Genomic DNA, 14757 nt, shown 5'->3' on the forward strand with positions numbered 1-14757 from the left:
AAGCACTCCTTACTATTTTAAATTTAGGACATTGCTGTACAAATTATAGGCCTACAGCTATGTTTGTAAAGCATGCATCCGCATGGCCTCACACACTATTACCAAAACAATCTCGACATTTAAGTTGCACCAGTGGCAGATTAAGCCTTTGGGGGGCCCGGGGTACTTTAGAGCGGGGGGCCCCCTTGCACTTGTCATTACTGGCCGCACACTGCATGGCCGAATATTATACTGTCAAAACATAGAGTAAAGGCAGAATAAACTTGGTCAATGGTTACCCAGGGGGTTGGCGGCACTCGGAATAATAATAGACACCATATATATATATATATATATATATATATATATATATATACACACACCACATGAAAAGCCTGTGTTTGTCCCTCTGCCCCTTACTCTGGAGGAGACCTCACAGTCCTAGTGCTGCCTCTGATTAAAAACCCTCCTATGACTAAGCTGCTGCTGCTGTTCTCCATGGACCTGAGAAGTATGTAATGAGCTCCACCAATCAGAGCTCAGCACAAACTTCTCAGCCTCTGTCCTCTGGTGCAAAGTGTCATGGGACTTAGTCAACTCCCAGAAAAGCACTGCACACTTGTGCAATCAGTGTGCCTTGCCTCCCGATGCTCAGCACCATAAATCATTGTCACATTGGCAGATAGGTGAAGCTGCAGCACTACCCCACCCATGCACAAAACATTTAGCAAAAAAAAAAAAACATAACTTAAACATTGTCTTTTTAAAAAAAAAAAATGACAACCACAGGGGGCCCATAGCTAGAGGGGGTCCCAGGGGCACTGACCCCTTGCGCCTCCATTATAATCTGGCCCTGTGTTGCACATCATGCTGGGAACTGGAGTTACCCAACACCACATAACTACCACACCACTAATGTCGGATATCTCATTGGTACTGTTATGTCAATTATTCAAGGGGTGAGGCATGGCCACACTCAAAAAAACCACCAAGGGGACCCTTGTTCCTGGAGAAGGACAGGACACACCTCATGGTCGCCCTGCAGTGATATGTTGCAACTAATGTTGATGTTGGATACACATATGTGGTTGTTGTGATTGCTTATGTGTAGAAATGTGTAGGTCAACATTAGACACATTATTTACTTACGGCTACTTGAGCCATCCTGGGCGCCGCTGGTTGGCTGTGGAGTGGTTGGGGAAGGCAGGAGCAAGGAGGATGGTCCTGGTCTTTGGCCCGAGGTACTGGGTGTTACTGGGGAGTGGAGAGGTTTGGGGGTGGGTGGTGGAGAGGTGTAGGGGGGTTGGAAATGGGGTGGGGAGGGGGGGGGGGTGGGGGTTGTGGAGGGGGTGTGGGTTGTGGAGGGGGGGGGGTTGTGGAGGGGGTGGGGGTTGTGGAGGGGGTGGGGGTTGTGGAGGGGGTGGGGGATGGGGAAATTGTGTGGGTGAAAACTGCACCCTGGGTCTCCTCTTCTTCCTCCTCCTCTTCTTCCTCCTCCTCCTCTTCCTCCTCCTCCTCCTCTTCCTCCTCCTCTTTCTTCTCCTCCTCCTCCTCCTCCTCCTCTTCTTCCTCCTCCTCTTCCTCCTCTTCCTCCTCCTCTTTCTTCTCCTCCTCCTCCTCCTCCTCCTCTTCTTCCTCCTCCTCTTCCTCCTCTTCCTCCTCCTCTTTCTTCTCCTCCTCCTCCTCCTCCTCCTCCTCTTCTTCTTCCTCCTCCTCTTCCTCCTCTTCCTCCTCCTCCTCCTCGGCTGCCTGGTCCCGGGCTGCCTGGTCCCGGGCTGCCTGCTCCCGGGCTTCAATGCGTGCCCTTGCCCGTGCTGAAATGTTCATGTTGATGGCATAGAAATCGAAGATTGGGTTTCATAAAAAAGGGGGAAAGAAAAATTCACATTAGTCATGCTCATAACCTTCAAAATTATCATTGCTGTGAAATTTCAGACATTTATCATGCAAACTATTTGATATCCTACACCCAAAAACTGATCAACTACTTAAACCCCCCTATACACCCCCATATACACCCCCTATACACCCCCTATACACCCATATACACCCCCTATACACCCCCATATACACCCATATACACCCCCTATACACCCCCTATACACCCCCTATACACCCCCATATACACCCATATACACCCCCATATACACCCATATACACCCCCTATACACCCCCTATACACCCCATATACACCCCCATACTCAGGAACATATTTATAAAAAGTACACCAAACATTGCTAAAAAACGCTGACATACTAGTAATCAAAACTTACATCGGGCAATATGGCGGCGAAGGCTGCTGAGTAGAACCGGCTGCCGCCGGCGCAGGTCGGACCAGCGCCGCTCAACCTGGCCCAGGCTTCTGCGGACGCCGGTTGTTGAAAATATCAGGCGGCGGGCAGCATTATACGCCCGCCGCTTGTCCGCATTAGATACATATGGGCCCCTGGGCCCCAGGTGACGATCCATCACTTCCACCAGGGCCAAAAGCTCACATGTAGAAAAGGGCCTGGCTCTTGTAGAAGTCATATTGGCAATGGCGCAGTTATTAATTGCAGGTACATATATCACTTTTGGTGCTTGCTGATTGGTCGAAAAAATTGTTTGTTTGGTATTAACTTTATTAATCCCTCTTATATTAACAAACTGGATGCGAATAGAAACTTACGCGGACCGTTCCGATATACACACCACAACCAACAGCATGCATTCAATGAAGAGAAGTACTGTATTTACAGTGTGCGGAAAATAATACACGCACCCCGTCTACTCCTAACTACGCTGCTTAAAGGGGGCTCAATACACCAATTGCCATGAAGAGAAGTACTGTATATATAGTAAGCGGAAATTAATACACGCAACCGTCTACTTATAACTACGCTGCTTAAAGGGGGCACGATACAGCGATATGCATGGGGAGGAGTACTGTATATACAGTAGGCGGAAAATGATACACGCAACACTCTACTTATAACTACGCTGCCTAAAGGGCCACAATGCAACATGTTGCTGTATGACAATTTCATACACATTACATATGTAAGGAAAGCATTATAACGTGATGTTTTGAAATGTGACTCACAAAGCATACACGAACTCCAACAGATACCAGCTGACAACACTCATCATTGGAATGACAGGTGCACACATTTCACGATGTAGCCCACAATGCTCCACAACCTGTGTAGATACATATACGGGTGATTGATCAGGTGCATTGAGACCTGCGTAATTTAAGCGGCAAATATCGGCGGGAAATATCGGCGTAAATTTGCATCTACCTTGCGGGGAAAAATATACGCCCCCTTGTTCGTGGCGGGAGATTAACATATAAATATTCAGTCAGATGCAGGCCACAATTGCTGCAAACATGTCTGACTCTGACGATTCAGCAGCAGAGGACGCTCTGCAGAGAGCACAAGCCGAATCCATGCTTCAAGCATTACAGAAGAGGGAAGAGGAGCGGAGAAGGAGGGCCCAAGAGAGGAGTCGCCTGCAAGATCAAGCGGGCCCCTCAGTAACAGGCCCTGGTGAACCTCCACCAGCTCCACAAGGGCCAAGCAGCCAGCCAGAACAAGAGGTTGCATCTCTCCAAACAGGTGTGACCCAGCAGGTGCATGGTGAGAGAGCTGGGGCCACCAGAAAACGTGCTGCAACATCTAGGGTGATGACTGAGCAGGATACCACCACCAGAAGGAGAAACCCTGCATTTGTAGAGGCCGAAATGCGAATTCTCGTGCCCAGGGCACGCGAATGGATTGAATTGGCAACCAGGAAGCCAGGTGCCAGTGCAAGGAGAAACCTTTGGGACAAGATCACAGAGGAAGTGAACCAGGTGTCACCAGTGGTCAGAACTTGGGACGCGGTGAAGAAAAGGTTAGTGTGTTTGTCAGGGCAATTTGTTCAGCAGTCTCCAGCAGGAACTGAGGCCCTTATTCTAGTTCTCTCTTTCTGGCCAAATATTTCTTAGATGGACAAAACCATGTGCACTGCAGGTGAGGCAGGTGTTACTTGTGCAGAGATAATCAGATTTGGGTGGGGTTTTACACCTGCCTCACCTGCAGTGCACATGGTTTGGTCCATCAAAGAAATATTTGGCCACACATGGCACAAAAGATCACCCACACTAGGAAATGTCACGTAGCTAGGGGTACCACCTAGTCCCTTTAATTCCGGACACATATTAATTACACAGGTTCTGTGGCTGGCTGACTTCAAGACTCCACTTCACCTAATTTTAAACTGCCACAGAACCTGTGTAAGTAACATGTGTCCAGAATTAAAGGGACTAGGTGGTAACCCTACACGTAGCACAGTGGTGCACATATCTCATGGTGATATTTGTATTTTTAAACTTGTAGGTGGACTGACTTCAAAAGTGCCCTGAAGAGGAAGATGACTGACCGGTACAACCACAGCATGTCCACCGGGAGCGGTCCTATGCCTGACCATTTGGAGTTTACCCCCCTGGAGCTGGACTCCTGTGACGTGATCGATGTGGGGGAGATCAGGGGGATCTCCAATATGGACAGTGAGCTCCCGGTGGAGGTCTTTGCTGCTGCTTTTGATGGTAAGTCACAGTAATGCATTGTATTTAGAAAGATATTTTTTATTGCGTATGTGATGGTGACATTGTTTTCAATTCTTATCCTAGCAGAAGCAGAAAGTCAGGATGTACCGGCAGCATCGGCCTCTGCAGAGCCACAGGTGGAGCAGGTGGTCCAGCCTCCAGCAAGACGTCGCCCCCAGCCCCAGCCACAGGAGACATGGGATGAGAGCCTGTTGGTGATGCTGGACAGGATCGAGCAGCAAGGGGTGGATGCTGCGATCCGTCAGCAGCAGGTGGCGGATTTTCTGGCGGAGTGGAAGGCCACAAACCAGCTGCAGGTTGAGGCGTTGAACCGCATTAATGAAACTCTGGCGGCTGGCATGCTAAGCATTGGCCAACACCTCAGCCGCCAGAATGAACTTCTTGCGGAGCAGCTGTCCACCGCCAGGTCCCTAAGGGACAATCCCCCATCTGCTGCCCCACCCCAAGCTGCTCCCCAACCTTCCACCTCGGCTGACCCTCCTGTGGCGACTAGGGGAAGACGCCGAAAGCCAGCTGACCCAAAGGCCCCTGTCCCCAAGGCCCCATCTAAAAGGGGCAAAAAAGGGCCCAAATGAGACCTGGGTCACTTCCTCTGTGGTTGGAGGCCAAAGGTTTAAATTGCACTGGACATCCGCTTCCTGAGTTGCCCATCGATCCATTTGCGTGCCATGGGCATGAAAGTTCGTATTTTGACCTCTACAAATGCAGGTTTTTTTTTTTGGTGGTGTGTATCTTGCTTAGTAGTCACCCTGGTTGTTGCAGTACGTATTCTGGTGTCCCCATTTCTTTCACCATTGCATTTGCAGGGTAACACATGTTTGGAGATATGCAACCTCTTGTTCTGGCTGTTTTATTATTTGTGTGTATATTTTTTTTTTTTTTTTTTGATTTCTCACATTAAAGTGTCAAGCTGTGATGCTGAACAGCAAATAAATTAATTTTACAAATTAAATCTAAATGGTGGTATGTGTAATTTCTTGTGTGAAACAAATACTAGATTTATGTGTACTTACTGACCAGGGTATTTTTGAACATTTGTTGAAGTGTGGTGGAAGTTTCCCATGTGTAACCCTCTCCATGGCCATTCCCATGTTCCTATCCAACTTTTCCCTGCTAATTAGTTTGTGTCAGCACATGTGCAGAGCAACTTAATAGGTGAGAAAGCAGTTTGTGTGCAGGTGAGGTAGCTCCTACAGTAGTAGGTAAAAGCAGGTCCAGAACAATGCTTTCCTCATGGAGTGGGTGAGGCAGACAAACAAGGGTGAAAAGGTACATTTGTGTAGGAATTCATATGTGTCCTCCCTAAAAAAAGATGTGTGAATGGGCCAAACATGATAAATTAGCTTGTGAACAAACATGCATAACTTTTAAAATATATATGATTTGACAGTGTCATAAGCAGATGTAAAAAAAGTTTTATTGTTCCTCAGTGAGAAAAACAAAATAGCAATCTAGCAAATATGATACCTTTTAATGGCTAACAAAAATAAATGTTGTTAAAATGCAAGCTTTCGAGACTTCTTAGGTCTCTTCCTCAGGCATGGTATAACAAGGTGTGTGAAGAACCACATATATATACACAGCAGAGTAGGAACAAGATGTGATAGATGGACATTCTTAAGATCAAAACAAAACAAAATAACAGAATGAGCTTGTAAATTGAGTCCTTAATTGGTTTGTAGATAAGTAGTGTGAAAGTTTTATTGTCTCTAAGTTGATGACAGACCAGAGTTAGAGCTCCGATGCCCTCACTCTCTCTGGGCCAGTGTCCTCAGATGTTGTAATGGGCCATAAATCCCTCGGATAGATTCAGTCCTGTGTTAAGGGTGTCAAACGTTGTCATTAATTTGTATTCCCAGACCCTCCTGTCTCTTTGTGATTTGAAATTTCCTTTTAGTATAATCACTTTCATATGATCCTGATTGTGTCCTGGGCTGCAGAAATGTTTGGCCACAGGAAAGTGTGTCTTTTTTTCCTTTATTGTGTGGCGATGGGACCTCATCCTTGCCTTAACTTTTTGTCCTGTTTCTCCAACATACAGACCCCCAATAGGACATTTGGTGCACAGAATCAGGTACACTACATTGGTAGTAGAACATGTGAATGTCCCTGGGATCTTATAGTCCTGTTGTGTGTTGGGGATCCGTACACTGTCTGTAGTGAGGATATGGGCACAGGTTTTGCAGCTCCTTACATTGCAGGGATAGGTTCCTCTTTGTGTAATGGATGGCAGTGAACTTCGGATTATAATATTTTTCAGGTTTGCAGGTTGTCGGTAACATAGTAGTGGAGGGTCTGGGAATATTGTTTTCAGGCGGTCATCTTTGTGTATGATGTGATGTAGTTTTTTTGCAGTTTTTCTTAGCACCTCAAGCTGTGGGTTGTAGGTGACTACCAGAGGTACACGGTTGTTTCTTTCTCTTTCTTTATATTGGAGAAGTTGATTTCTGGGTATCCTGATGGCTCTGATAATCTGATCGTTGATTGATGTGGGATGATATCCCTGATTTAAAAAGGTCCCTTTAAGTTGTTTTAAGTGGACATCTCTATCTGCTGGGCTGGAGCAGATGCGATGATATCTGATGGCCTGGCTGTAGACAATGGATTTTTTGATGTGTTTCGGGTGGAAGCTGTCCCATCTGAGGTATGAAGGCCGATCCACGGGTTTTCGGTATAGGGTTGTCTGTATTGCGTTGTTTTGAATTGTTATAGTGGTGTCAAGGAAGTTTATCTCGGTATATGAGTAATTCATTGTCAGGTTTATTGTTGGATGAAATCTGTTAAATTTTTCATGGAAATGTATGAGTTCTTGTTCAGAATCAGTCCAGATGATCAGGATATCATCGATGTAACGGAAGTAAGCCAAGGGTTTGATTGAGCAGGATGCCAAGAAGTCACTCTCGAGTTTGGCCATGAACAGATTGGCGTATTGCGGTGCCATTTTACTGCCCATGGCGGTCCCGGTGCGCTGTAGAAATATTTCTTTGCCAAAGGAAAAATAATTGTGTGTAAGGATGAATTTTGTAAGCTGTGTTGCAGGACCAGGAGCAATCCCATTGGACTCAAGATATATCTGGCATGCTGTCAGTCCATCTTCATGGGGGATATTGGAATATAGGGATTCCACATCCATGGTGGCAAGGATGGCTCCATTAGGGAGGGGACCTAGGGTTGATAATTTATTCAGTAGGTCCGTGGTATCTTGGAGAAAGCTGGTTGTATGTCTCACCAGTGGTTTCAGGACACCCTCTACCCATCCTGAGATTTTTTCAGTGAGGGTTCCCACGCATGAGATGATTGGCCTCCCTGGGTTGCCGGGCTTATGTATTTTGGGAAGCATGTAGAATATTCCAATTCTGGGACTGTCGGGTATCAAGTCCAAAAGTTCAGTGGACTCTGCTGACAGCCCCCTGATAAGCCTTCTCAACTCCCTTAAATATTTTTGAGTTGGATCTTTGTCTAGTTTGGTATAGTATTGGATATCCATCAGCTGTCTATTTGCTTCCTTAGTATAGTCCGATGTGTCCATGATGACTATGGCCCCACCTTTGTCTGCAGGCTTGATGGTGATTTTCTTGTTGTTTCTTAAGGTGTGAATATTTGCTAGATTGCTATTTTGTTTTTCTCACTGAGGAACAATAAAACTTTTCTTATCAACTGGCTAACACGGTACCAAACTTTTTTCTTTTGAATAAGCAGATGTAGGAATCCTTTGTTAGAGAGATGAGAGTGCAATAATGTGATTGGTGGCATCTTACATCCAGAGTGTAGTGAAATCCAAATCATAGCAGATGAGATAGTGGTACAGGTCATAATTTGGGGTACTATACAAAGATTGTGTTGAAAATAGTGGTCATGTGCTTCAAACATTGCAGAAACATCGTTTGTAGGTGTTAGATGTGGTTTATGTTATTGTATCCTAAATACAAAACCTATGTTAGTATTAGAGTGAACACGTTGACACATGTCGACTTGTGTAGATTGAGTGTGCTACTGCGTAAAGTCTATGAAAGCAGGTAGTGAATGTGTCTGTTTATCAAATACCTACCTTAGCGTATAAAAAGATTCTTACCTTAAATTAAACAAACCTTTAAATGTGGAGAAGTATAGAAACATAAGCTTCCAATGTGTTTGCGTGCTGCATGTGTGGCTTGCAGGCAGTGAAATCATGGTTTGGAGTTAATAGACTGCAGCATTGCTTATTACATTCAGGTGTATGTGTTTGAGTACTAATCAGCGTTAATTAGCCAACTCAGGCGCACGCTGGCAAGCGGTATCTGTAGGAGTGGTTTTAGCTGTCGGTTGGCGGCCGCCTGTTTGGTGTCCGAAACGAACGGTGCCTTAGTCGATCGTGCGGTAGTAGCACCGCTCATTTCTGGTGCACACCCCCGTGTACGCCCATATTTACGCCCATTTTCCCTCATTATTTCGGCCGCTCCCATCAACACGCCCCTATGCCGCCCCATTACCCGTACGCTCGCGTACAGGTTTTTTCGCACGTTGAGACACCGGCCGTAAGCGTTGTGGAGTGCTCGCGCCGGCGCATTAGCGTATCTGCACATGCGCAGATCGTAAAAAAACCCGGGACGTACGCGTACGGCCCGGACGCTCCAACCAGAATAAGGCCCATAGTTACAGTAAATATATTGGTTGAGTAGTGGGTATACAATATGTCAGTGGTCTGAGGAAATGAGCAGCAGCCAGTGTGAGGGAGTGAAAAGGCTGCAATCTAGTAGTACCACACACACACACATGGGGGTAGATTTACTAAGATGGGCGTTCTATTGAATATGGGATGTTGCCCATAGCAACCACTCCGAGTTCACTTATTTATTTAGCACTTTCTAGAAGCGAATAGAATCTGATTGGTTGCTATGAACAACATCCGATCTTCAATAGAACTCCCAACAAGTTGGACTCCGCAACACCCGGTTCCCGCCTCATTTCCAACTTTTCATACTAAACCCCTGCAAACTAATGTGATATTGATCAGCACATCTACACCTGCATTAAAAATGCCTGTCTTAAGCAGCTGATAGGCAGCCTAAGACAGGCATTTTTAATGCAGGTGTAGATGTGCTGATCAAGGTTTTTGTTTGTTGTTTGTGTGTTTTTATTATGTATCTGGCATGTTTTTATTCACATTGAGAAATTAACATAAATGTATTTTTCTACAAAAAAAAAAAAAAAAAAAAAAAAAAAAATGCCTGTCTTTACATAAACCTTTTACAGCTGGTCCTACATTTTCTGAAGCCTTGGCTAAAGGTTCACAGCAAGCATACAAACAGGGCCGGCGCTATCCACTCAGCAGCTCCTGCAAAGCAGGGAGGCGCCATGCTGAAAAGGTGCTGTCTCCCTTCTCTGCTAAAGCTGCCTCATCCCTCACTGCCACTGCCTCCTGTGCGCCGCATGCAGCACCTGTCTGACATCGGGCGGGCAGCAGTATAAAGAGCTGCTCCCTGCACCGCGAGTGCACACAGCCTGCAAGCCACCCACAGTGCCTGTCTGACAGCGGGCGGGTGGCAGTATAAAGAGCTGCTCCCTGCAATGTGCACACACTGTCCTCCTCCTGTGACCTGCCCCCTCTTGCTCACAGACACTTGCGCTGAGGCATGAAGCACTGTCTGTGAATGCCAGGATGACATGTCCGGATCCGCCCCCTACCCATTGCTTCCTGCGTCTGTCAGCTGTCAAACAAATGATGAACAGGCAGCAGCGACGCCCTTCCTTCCCTCTTCTCAGTGTGCTGTTCCAGTGCCACTGCCAGTCCTGAACACTCTGCCCCCTCTATCGCCTCTCCTCTTTTTCATCACCTCCTTCTCTCCCCTCCTTTCCCCTTCAGTCACAAGTGGGGTGTAATGGCTTCCTCCTCAGCGTCCTGCCTACACAGATAGAGTAGGAGGGACTGCACAAGAGTTAAGCAGCAAAAGAACAGTGAGTCTACATGTTTATAACAATTTTTTTTATATTAATTTAGACACTTTTTAAATAATGGGCTGGGTTATGTGCCTAAAGGTGGTCATACACGCTGCAATAGCAGCATGCGATGCAATGTGCGCTCCTGCGGGCATCAATGCGATGCGCACAGTACAAAAAGTATGTGCTGCACATTTTTTGTACTGCTTTCAGATCGCATCGCACATACATTGCATGCATGCCGTGCGATGCGATCTAGCCCATAACGTATGCGATTCCCATACCTCCCAACTGTCCCGCTTATCGCGGGAACGTCCCGATATTTTGGGACATTCACGCATCCTTCCCGCCGCCGGCAGTGTCCCGCGGAGGGGGGGGCTGTTGGGAGTCCCCCCTGTGGTCTGTGCATGCTTGCAGGCAGGGGGGCTGGCCATGCCCCACAGCGGTGAAAAACGTGGGCGTGGCCTCACGGCAGCGCCGTGATTATAGACCAAGCCCCCTTCTCGGTAGGCCACCCCCCCCCCCCCGAGATGGTGTATGATGCATACACCACAATCGGGCTGCAGCTTGTTGCAATGGCAATGTGAAAGGGCGCAAAATTTATGGTTTGCAGGAAGGCGCGGGACACCCTAGCACCGGCCCTGCATACAAACATGTTACAGCTGTGCCTCAACTCAAGTAATAGTCTTCTGTTCACATCAACAGTTACTTCTACCTCACCAGCATATTCCATTGTGCTATGCACTTCTATGTACAAAACCTTTGTGCATCTCTGGCATACAACATTCGTGACATTTTGCAAGCGAGGCGAGAAGCTGCAGTTCAATGAACACAAGTGTAAATAATGACAGAATTTCAGGAATATATGGATTGAAGGTGAAAGAAGGTATCTGTTTGCTCAGGCATTTAAATACGAACTCCACAACCTTGAGCCAGTATGTCTTTAGATGTGCTCTTTTGTACAATGATTTTATTTCACCCTCTACTGATGCACAAAGGAACGACAAGAAAAGGGGCCAGAGCACATGCCATTTTCTGTGGCATGTCAGACAGGAGCTGATTGGCTGGCTGTTTATCACTCTCCATTTTATCACTTTTAAAGCTTAGTGCATATGGCCCAATGTGCTTTCATTCCAAGGACAGAGCATTATCGGTCAGTTGTGGACAAAGTGGATGAAAATTTACTACCTGGTTGGTGCAAGAGATTCAAAATAATTTACTCACATCCCAGGTGCTGGTGTGGACTAAAAAATGAGCTGTTTAAAAGGACACAAACTGTTATTTTATTTAAATGGTTGTTCCTAAAACAGTGCACTTGGAGGTGTTGTGTGTATACCAAGAAAGAAAGGGACTGTGTCACGGGGTGCTGTCTAAACAGCTGTTCTTGAGGGGTGTGAACAAAAAAAAAAAAGATTAAGCAACAATAGATAAACAGAACTGGGTTAAAACAAATATATTGTAACATATACATGTGTGTTCCACAATTTATTTATTTACAGTTTCTTATATAGCGCAGCATATTCTGTTGCGCTTTACAATTGGAAACAACCGTGATTAAACAAACTGGGTAGAAACAAACTGACAGAGGTAGGAGGGCCCTGCTCGCAACCTTACAATCTATAGGGAAATATAAAAAGACTTGTTAAACCGGCATATAGTGTTGTTCCAGACCAGCTTACCAGTTTCATGGTCTCCATCCACTCACCAGCTGATAAAAGGTAAACTTTCTAATGCACTGACCACTTCAGACAGGGTTGACCTCTTCATTGGGTAAATACCAACCCCTGCTGGGTATTTTACCGGGGGAAACGGTCATCTGTCAGACCACACTTAGGTCGACAGTCATTAGGTCGACCCCGGAAGGTCGACTGGCCCCAAGGTCGACAGGGTTAAATGTCGACATGGGTCAAGGTCGACATGACTTAAGGTCGACATGGGTTTAGGTCGACAGTCATTATGTCGACATGAGTTTTTCACTGTTTTTTGAGCCGACATGTGCCGACAGGCGGTATTTCATGCCCTACCATCCAATAGGGCGTGGTGGGAGAATAAAATAGTGTGCCGAAAGCATCGCGAGCGAAGCGAGGGGCTGCGGTTCAACTCCAACTGTGTCCATGTCGACATTCTGGTAAAAAAAAACAGTGAAAAACTCATGTCGACCTAATGACTGTCGATCTAAACCCATGTCGACCTTGGCCCATGTCAACCTTGGGGCCAGTCGACCTTCCGGGGTCGACCTAAGTCTGGTCTGACAGATGTACCGATTCCTTTACCGGAAGGTTTCAACCCTACTGCATACCCTCTCAAGGAGGGACACAATGCTCTGCTCCTGGACTTTCCTCTTAATGGGGCAGATGTATCATAGCAGTGCTTATCGCGCCGCTATGATACTTCCTGCATCGCCTCAATAGCGAGGCGAAGCAGGAAGGGACATAGTCAAGATGTATTAACATCTTGTCTGCCGAAGCGGGGGAGCGCTAACTCCCCCCTCCGGTGATGTCCCTTTCTGGAGATAGCGCATCAGTATTAACTGATGCGCTATCTCCTGTCCACCGGCCGGCCGCACTGGGCATGCACGGGATCTCGCTGTTCACGCGAGATCCCCAGCGCAGCCCAGACCTAACAGCAGGGACAGCGCTGTCCCTGCTGTTTAGATAGGGCTTCGCCAGCCTGATGCTGGCGAAGCCAAACCCGGCTTCGTGCGGAACGGTCAGCGATGCTGACCGTTCATACATTCGGCCTGCTATCATTTTGATAGCAGCGCCGATATGGACAGGGGCGCATCCCGGCAGCTTCATACATGGGGGAGAAGCGGTATCAGTGCACATAACGTGAGCTGATACCCTTCTCCCCCATAGCGACCCATCATACATCTGCCCCATAGTATGATAACTAGTTCAAACAGATGAAGGTAAATTGATAAGAAAGGTGTTCCACCAAAGGTGATGACAATCATACATTACCAGGAAAGTGCAGGAGCAGAGCAATGTGTTTCTCCTGAAGAGGGTAACGTTGGGAGGTATGCTACTCGGCTACATACCCCGGTTCTCTTACAGGTTTAATCAAATACGAGTAAGTCTTGAACACTGACTGTACATTGGCCTTCCATCTCACCCTTCACTATAAGGGGGAGTATTTTCCACCCTTTTCAGATACGGCCAAGGAGCAGGGCTCCATTCCAATACCCGTATCTTAATATATGTGTACAAAAATGTTTTTATCTGTGAATTGCAGATTTTTATTTTATATATAATAAATATTTGATTGTGGAACACGTGTATAATACACTATGGGCCCAATTCGGGTTGGGTCGATAAGCATTGACCGCTTAATGCCGCACCACTGAACGGCCGCTGCCTTTTCTGCCATGTGTGGGGATGTGTTCACTAACACATCCCCTAGCATGCGGCCGCTAGCTGGAGATATCATTCGATGGTCACTGACCATCGAATGATTTCTCCTGCCTTCGGAAATAAAAGTCAGTCTAAACTGACTTATTCTCTCCGAAGACGGGGCAGGCGCTGACGTCACATGACATGAGCCGCCGACCCCGAGCAGGCATCGGACCGCCTGTGTTCCAGTGTTTTCATGGGGATGCCCATAAAATGCTAGACGTTCCCCATGCTCCAGCCCCGTGTCCACCCCCAGCCCGCCCCGCAACGTGTGTGTGAATTTGCTGAAGCCATTTGCTGCTGGGGTTTGCACATGCGCAGAAAAATGGATGCGCAAACCCCGCCCAGGGCTGGGGCCGAATATGGGTCACAATGAGCGATCATGAATCGGCCCCTATATATGTTTTGTGTGTGTGTTTATGTACAATAAATGTCACATGCATTTTCATATTTGTTTACCAGATCATTTGGTGCAGTAATGTTTAAAGGTGCGTACACATGTACAGATTTTTCTCTCCAATCTATCTGGTGGGAACAAATACCTGGAAATGTATGGGAGCATATGACAATCAAAAATTTCCACCCAAATACAGGAAAACAGAAAAAAATATCTGCTTTGATAAATTTGTTATATCAGATTGATTTAAACAATTTGTCTGACTGATCACAGTCTGTTTTCAAGCGTTTGGGAACAATTTTTTTATTGTCATTTGCTCCCATACATTTCCAGGTTTTTGTTCCCACCAGATAGATCAGACATAAAAATCTGTACGTGTGTATGCACCTTTATCTTGACACTCCAGCTGTTGTTGAACTACACTTGCCCTGCTACAGTTTTTCTATTTGGCCAAGCTAAACCGGATGCAAGGCATGCTGGGA

Source organism: Crinia signifera, chromosome 4 (genome assembly GCF_055691185.1).
Source record: "Crinia signifera chromosome 4, ASM5569118v1, whole genome shotgun sequence".
In the NCBI taxonomy this organism is placed as follows: Eukaryota; Metazoa; Chordata; class Amphibia; order Anura; family Myobatrachidae; genus Crinia; species Crinia signifera.